We start from the raw sequence: 7,958 nt of genomic DNA on the forward strand, positions 1-7,958 counted from the left end.
GCACAGGATAGAGCAGAGTTTAGGGCTGTTGTACATAGGGTCACTATGAGTTGCAAGCGACTCGATGGCACATAACAACAAACAACAACATGCATATATACGTAGGGGAGTTCTGGTGGCCTAGTGATAAGAAATTGTACTGCAATCCCAAAGGCACATAGTTCAAATTGACCATGGGAGAAATCATTCCATGGGAGAAAGATGGACAATCTCCCCCTGTTGTGATTAAGCTACCTCTCAAAACCTTCTAGAGAGTCAGCCATGGGCTGGTTCCACAATGGTTACAGCAAATACATACACATAAAATCTATATATACTTATATGTTTTAGGTTCTGAATTATTTTAGCTGTTGTTTATTTGTCTTTTATCTTAATTTCTAACTAATAGTAATTTAAGGTTCCTTTTTTCAACTCAATAAATAGGTTTAGGATCCATTTTAGCATTATTAAGAAAGCTATAACTTCCTACCTCGGAGTTACACATTTTTTGTTTACATTGAGTGTTAATGAGTAAGCACTTATAAAATATTTTATATTCCTTATGTACTAGATCTAATCTTCTTCCTCTTTGTAGGAACTATCCATTATACATTTTCAGTATAAAGTAGAAATTCTAAATGTAACAAAGAAATTCTGATATAACAAAGGAATTTTGAATAAAACAAAACTACATGTAATAGATTTAAAGAACCAGTTTCTAATTATTATCATACATAAGCATTTAAGGTTTTACATTTAGGGCCTAATGTCAGATATAATGTATATACGTTCAGCAGTAGCATACTACCCCAGACTAGATCTCAAGAGAACAGAATGATTCAAGTTTTGGAGAGTACTCAGAACTCATATTTCAGAAGTGAAAACAATTTACTATATATTTTTGAGGAATGTCTGTCACATCACATACGATGATTCCAAAAAGAGCTCAGAAACAACTGTTTTCTTGAGAGAAAATGTCAATATTGCACAACTAGGACCATGATGTTCCCTTGAGGTCTCAGCTGAATTGATGAGCTAGAGGTGAACAAATATTAGTTCAATTTAAAGAACCCTTGTGTTCATGCAAAACCTGTACATAGATCAAATAGCAGTTGTCCCAAGAGAAAAAAGAGGACACTGTGTAATTTAGTCAAGAAAAGGGTCCTTCAAGGGTGGTATCTTTTCTCATACCTCTTCAATCTGAATGCTAACTAAATCATTCAAAAACTGAACTATATGAATGAGGCATTAGGATTGGAGAGAGACTTATTTACAGCCTCTGCAGTTAACATAATCTTGCTTACAGAAAATGAAGGGGACTTAAAGAACTTACTGACAATCAACTATTATAAATCAATATCAATTACACCTCAACACCAAGAAAGCAAAAATCTTCACTACTAGGTTAACAGGCAACATCATGATAGATGTAGAAAACATTGACGTTGTCAATCATTTCATATTATTTGCTCTACAATTAACATCATGATAACAACAGTCAAGAAATCAAAATAAGTACTGCAATGGGGAAATGTGGTGCCAAAAACCCTTTTCACATGCTAAAAAGAAAGAATGTCCACTCGGTGACTAATATACACCTGATGCAAGTCATGATGCATTTAATTGTTTTCTATGTATCTGAAAGTTGGACAATGAATATGAAAGATTAAAGAATTGATACCTTTGAATTGTGGGGTTGAAGAAGAGTATTGCATATATCATTTACTGTCAAAAAAACCACAAAAAACACAAGTCTATATTAAAGGAAAGTATTCTTTAGAGGCAAGCTCTCCTTAGAAGCAAGGTTGGTGACACTTCATCTCACAAATTTTGGACATGTTGTCAGGAAGGGCTAGATTTGGAAAAAAATGCCTTGCTGAGAAATAGAAAAGGCCAGTGAAAGAGAGAAAAACCCTCTCAGAAACAAATTGAAACAGTGACAAAAAACATGGGTTTGAATGTGACAGAAATAATGAAGATGGAGCAGAATAAGGGAAGGTTCAAATAGACTGTTCATAGTAAATCTATGAATCATAGTCAAAAGCACCTAACAACAACAGCAAGAATGAGTACATTCATTTATTAATTAAGCAATTGTTGGGTAATTAATAAATACTAGATATTTAGTTCAATACTGAAATAAGCACTACAATAATGGGCTTATGCACTGTGGAGATTGTGAGAATGTGCAGAGTAGGGTGAGAGTTTAATCTATTGTATAAAAGGTTCCTATGACTTGGAGCCAACTTGATGGCACCTAATAACAATAAGAACAAAATAAGCAAAGACATAAACTGGACTTATGCAAATAGCACAATCTTGCATCTAAGAATTGGAGAAGTCTTGAAAATACAAAAGACTTCAGTGTTCAATATAAATCAAAGTCTCAATATCAAGAAATGGAAATCTTCACAACTGGAGGAATAAGCAATTTTTTGATAGTTGATACATGGTTTGAATCAGCAGTTGCTTCATAAGAAACAGATGGCTATTAATGGATGTCTTGAGTGCAAAAGATAGGAACATGGAAACATGGACACAGTGACAAAAATGAGGCTGAAGAGAGAATGATAGAATTCTGTACAATCAATGATTTATTCATTACAAGTGCATTTTATAAGAAATACAAACAGTGGCTATGCATGTAGACTTTACCTGATTGTCAACACAGGAATCTGACTGATCACATCTGGGGAAAAAAATTATTGGAGAAGCTTAATATCAGCTGTGAAAACCAGGCCAGGTGCTAACTGTGAAACAGACCATTAATTACTCATAGGAAAGTTTAAACTGAAGCTAAACAAAATCCAATCCATCCATAAGAACCAAAGGCTGACCTTGAGTTTATTCCACTTGAATTTAAAAACCATATGAGAAACAGGTTTGAGAACTTGAACACTAAAGAGCAAAGATCTGACCAACTGTGGGAGGATATCAAGAATAACATCGATGAATAAGGCAAAATGTCAATACGAAGACATAGGAGGAAGAAAAGACAAAGATAGATGTCAGAAGAGGCAGAGCTCTGGAAAACCAAAGCAAAGGGAAGAAGCTAAGAAGCTGAACAGAAGATTTCAAATGGCAGCATAGCAAGACAAAGCTAAGTATTATAATGAAATGTGCAGAGTTGTAGTCAGAAAATCAAAAGGAATGAACTCATCAGCATTTTTTAAGCTGAAGTAACTGAAAAAACAATATCAACCTTGAGTTGCGATATTTAGGGATGCTGGGGATAGAATGTTGAATGATCCAGGAAGCATCAAAAGAAGATGAATGAAATTCACAGTCGTTGTACCCCTCCCCCCAAAAAGAATGTTGACACAGAAGAATTTCATGAAAGAACATATGATCAAGAGGCAATGGTAACGAAGGAGAAAGTTCAAGCTGCTCTGAATTAATCAGAAAAAAAATAACACCTCAGGACTTGACAGCATATGAATCAACATATTTCAACAAACAGATGCTGCTGCCCTGGATGTGCTCACAAGGTTGAGCCAAAAAATCTGGAGCACAACAACCTGGCCAACTGACTGGAAGAGATCCATGATTATTTCCATTAAAAAAAAAGGACCAAACAGAGTGTGGAAATTATTGAACAATATCACTAATATCACACACCAGCAAGATCCTGATGAAGATTAGCCAAAAACTACAGGAATAATAAACCATAGTAGGGCTTTCAGATGTGCAGGCTGGGTTTAGAAGAGACTGTGGTACAAGGAGCATTCTAAGAAGGTGGATCCTAGCTGAAAGCAGAAAGTACCGAAAGAATATCTATTTCTGTATCACTATGCAAAGGCAATTAATTGTGTGGATCAAACAAATTGTGGCTAAGCTTGAGAAGAATGGGAATCCCAGAATACTCACTTGTGCTCATGTGAAACATGTACTTGGACCAAGAAGCAGTCTTCAGAACAGAGCAAGGAAACACTGCATGGTTCAAAACCAGACAAGATGTACCTCAGAGATGCATCCTATCACCATACATTTTTAATCTATATGCAGAACAGCTGGAGGCTAGATTTTTGAGGAGGAATGTGGCATTAAGACTGGAGAAAGAATCATCAACGACTTGCATTATGCAGATGCACAATCTTGCTTGCTGAAACTGAGGACAAAAGGCATTTGCTGCAAAAGGTCAAGAACTGCTGTCTTGAATATGTATTGAAGCTCAACATCAAGAAAACAAAGACTTTCAACATTGGGCCAACTTATGATAAACAGAGAAGAGATTGAAATTGTTAACAATTTCAGCTTGCTTGGTTGTATAATCAACACTCTTGACAACAGTAGTCAGGAAATCAAAGGATGACACTCAGTGGGAAAATCTGCTGTAATGGGCCTGTCCAGAGTGCTGAAGAGCAAGAACGTCAGTCTAGATACCAAGGTGCGCCTCATCCAAGCCATAGTCTTATGCACCAAAGAGCTGGGATAAAATAAGAATAAAAGAAGAATTGATCTTTTGATCTGTAGTACTGGAGAAGAGAATTGAACATACCATGGACTACCAAGAGAACAAACAAATTTGTACTGGAGTCCAAGCTTCTCATTAGAGGCAGGAACCTTTAAGCTCTGTCTCAAATACTTTTATGTTGTCAGGAGGGACCTCTCCTTGGGGAAGGACATCATGTTTGGAAGGGTAGAGGGACAGTGTAGGAGAGGAACACCCTAGAAGAGATGGATTGACTCATTAACTGGAGTAATGGTGTTAGAAGCATCTGAGGCAATGAGATTGACTCAAGATAGGGAGGGTTCAAAGCTATTGTATGTAGAGTCGCTATCAGCTATAGTCAACTTGATGGCACATAACAACAATCACAGGATAATGGCAAAAAATAATAAATGAAGAATGATCACAACAGTTCACAAAATGGCTGAAAAATTACGACTCATCTAAGCTGATACCTAGTTTGTTGTTGTGTGCCATTGAGTCAGAATCATCTCATAGCTGATGCTCTAGCAAGTTCTCAGAGGCAATAAATCTCATGGGAGGAGATTTTATATCCTTCTCCAGCTAAACAGCTGGTGGATTTGAACTGCATGCCCTTAGGATTGCAGCACAGCTTCTTACCACAAGGCTACAAGTGCTCCCTGATATATAGCTTGGTGGTGTACAATTAAATACATTACATTTTCCTTTGGAAGCACCTCTGAGTAGACTCAAGTTCTCAACTGTTTGCATCATTCAGGAACTTGGTTTGATGGATAAAAATTAAAAATGTCTTACTATAGGAGAGCAGCAAACCATAAATAGAAATAAAAGAAAGAGAAGAAGGGCGGGAGTAGGGGAGGATCCAGAAAACCAATGCAGGTTTTTTTGAGTCTGAACTCAAATAAACTCAGCTTTCACCTTTTAAAATTTTTATTGTACTCAGAATGACAGAAAAGTCTTCGTTCTTAAATTTGTGGTTTGTAAGTATGTGTGTTCTTATGCTCCAAGGACCAATTTTTAAAGTTCTTCTAGTTATTGAGTAAACTTCATTCTTGAAATTTAACTTCTTTACAAACCAGGATTTCTGGAGGAATATCCATTTCTTCTTATCACATATCATTCTCATGTTTAAACATAAAACCTGATCAAAGTATAATTATCTCAAAATGTAGTAATCCTATATTGTCTTGTTTTTTATGATTATTTTATTTTTAATTGCTTTTTACAAAAGTGTTGAGTTAGCATCACTAGTTTTATCACTATAGTGAATACATTGCTACAGAGTTTACTATTAATGAAAAAGCAATGAATAAGCTAAGACCATAGATTGCTTTTTGCATGTCCTTTCTCCCTAACTCATTTATTACCTAATTTATGGAAGGTTCTCAGATTGTTATCACCTCAACAATAGATTATAAATGGGAAGGGGTGTCACAAATTGGTTGTCTTCTCTGTAATGCTGGAATGTAAACAGATATGTATTGGGAAATATGCAGCTAGACTGCTCCTCTGAGGCAAGATGACAAAGCTTTGTCTGCCATACTTTGGACATGTTGCTAGAAGAGGCTATTTCTTGGAAAAGAATATCATGTTTAGAAAGGTAGAGGGTCAGTGAAAGAGGGGAATACCCCCATCCTCTCTTTGGATGTATTGACATAGTTACTGCCACAATGAACTCAAGAGTATCAGAGATAGTGAGATTTAAACAGAATTATCAAGAAAAGACTTGAACACTATATTGACAGAGAACTACCAGAAATACAAGCTGGACTTAGAAGAGGTCATGATACTAGGGGCATTATTGTCAGTGTCAGATGGACCTTGGCAGAAAGCAGAGAGTACCAGAAGAATGTCTATCTGTGTTTCATTGACTATGTAAAGGCATTTGACAGGATGAATCACAAAAAATCTGTGGCTAACGTTGAGGAAAATGAGAATTTCAGAACACTTGATTGTGCTTATATAAAATCTCTACTTCGACCAAGAAGCAGTCCTCAAACAGAGCAAGGAAACACTGCATGGTTCCAAATCAGGAAAGGAATGCATCATACCTTTTCGATCTGTATGCAGAACAGTTTCTTAAGGAAGCAGGGCTTTATGAGGATGAGTGTGGCATCAAGTTTGGAGGAAGACTCATTAGAAAACTACAATATGCAGATGACACAACCTTACTTGCTGAAACTGAAGAAGACTTGAAGCACTTGCTGCAAAAGGTCAAAGACTGCAGTCTTCAGTAGTGATTGAAACTCAACATCAAGAAGACAAAAATTCTTACCACTGGGCCAATTGGCAGCACCATATTAGATGGAGAAGAGATTGAGGTTGTTAGCAATCACAGTTTGCTCAAATCCATAAACAATATTCTTAGCACTAGCAGTAAGGAAATCAAAAGACAAATTTCAATGGGAAAACCTGCTGTCATGGACCACTCCAGAGTGCTGAAGAGCAATGATGTCAGTCTAGATACAAAGGCGTGCCTTATCCAGGTCTTCTCAATTACTTGTTATGCTTCAGAGAGTTGGAGAATAACTAAGGATAACAGAATAATAATATAATTAATATAATATAATATAATATAATATAATATAATATAATATAATATATGCCTTCGAGTTGTGGTGCTAGAGAAGAGTCTTGAACATACAATGTACTGCCAAGAAAACAAATAGGTCTGTCTTTGAGAGGGTAAAACCAAGTCTCCCCTTGGAGGCTAGGATTTTGAGGCTGTCTCACATACTTTGGGCATGTGGCCAGGAGGGATTGGTCCTTGGAGAAGTACATCATGCTTGGAAGGGTGGATAGGCAGTGCAGGAGAGGTAAACTCCAGATGAGATGTATTGATAGAGCAACTGAGGAAATGGGGGTTGCTGTGTAGGAATTAGTGAGACTGACTCAAGACAGGGAAAGCTTCAGAGCTGCTGTATGTAGGTTTGCTATATATTGCAAGCAACTCAACGACACATAACAACAATAACATACTATGACAGGTTTTGAAGCAGAAGTGGCATCCACTACCTAAACAACATGCCTCCAGAGACTCTATGAACTTTGATAAATTTTGTTAGTTGTAGAGGGGCTTCAGGCTTTTGTTCATGGGGTCACTCTGAGCTGTACTTGACGTAAAGGCAATCAACAATGACAACAGTAAGGAATTCAGGTCTGCTATTCACAGGATCTCTACGAGTCAGATTAAACAAAATGACACCTAATAATAAACAGCGATGACAAAGAAATTTAAAAATTCATACAAAATAACATTTTTTGCTTCATTTATCTGGATTTACTTTTAGTTTCATGACTAAAAGTAATTGAACTAAAACTTCTACATATTTATTGATATTACTGGAAAAGATGAACATATAATCTTGTAAATCTATAAATGAAAGTTTAAATAGATGTTGTAAGAACTTAACTGTATTTATTTGCACTCACTTTAGCATTAGCATCATATAACTTAAAACATTGATCATTTATTTTAAAATTTTAATAGAGTAAAAGATTTTCTTTTTCTAATCAAGGATGCTTTCAGCAGAACGTTAAATGATCC

At 36.1% G+C, this 7,958-nt stretch overlaps 1 protein-coding gene across 1 annotated transcript in view; it reads left to right on the forward strand.

Moving 5' to 3' along the window:
* Nucleotides 1–7,958, forward strand: part of HCRTR2 (hypocretin (orexin) receptor 2) — a 156,363-nt gene that overhangs the window by 27,491 nt on the left and 120,914 nt on the right. The window lies entirely within an intron of this gene.

The sequence above is a fragment of the Elephantulus edwardii genome, unplaced genomic scaffold (assembly GCF_000299155.1).
Source record: "Elephantulus edwardii isolate Elephantulus edwardi_28Jun2011 unplaced genomic scaffold, EleEdw1.0 scaffold00124, whole genome shotgun sequence".
NCBI lineage: Eukaryota > Metazoa > Chordata > Mammalia > Macroscelidea > Macroscelididae > Elephantulus > Elephantulus edwardii.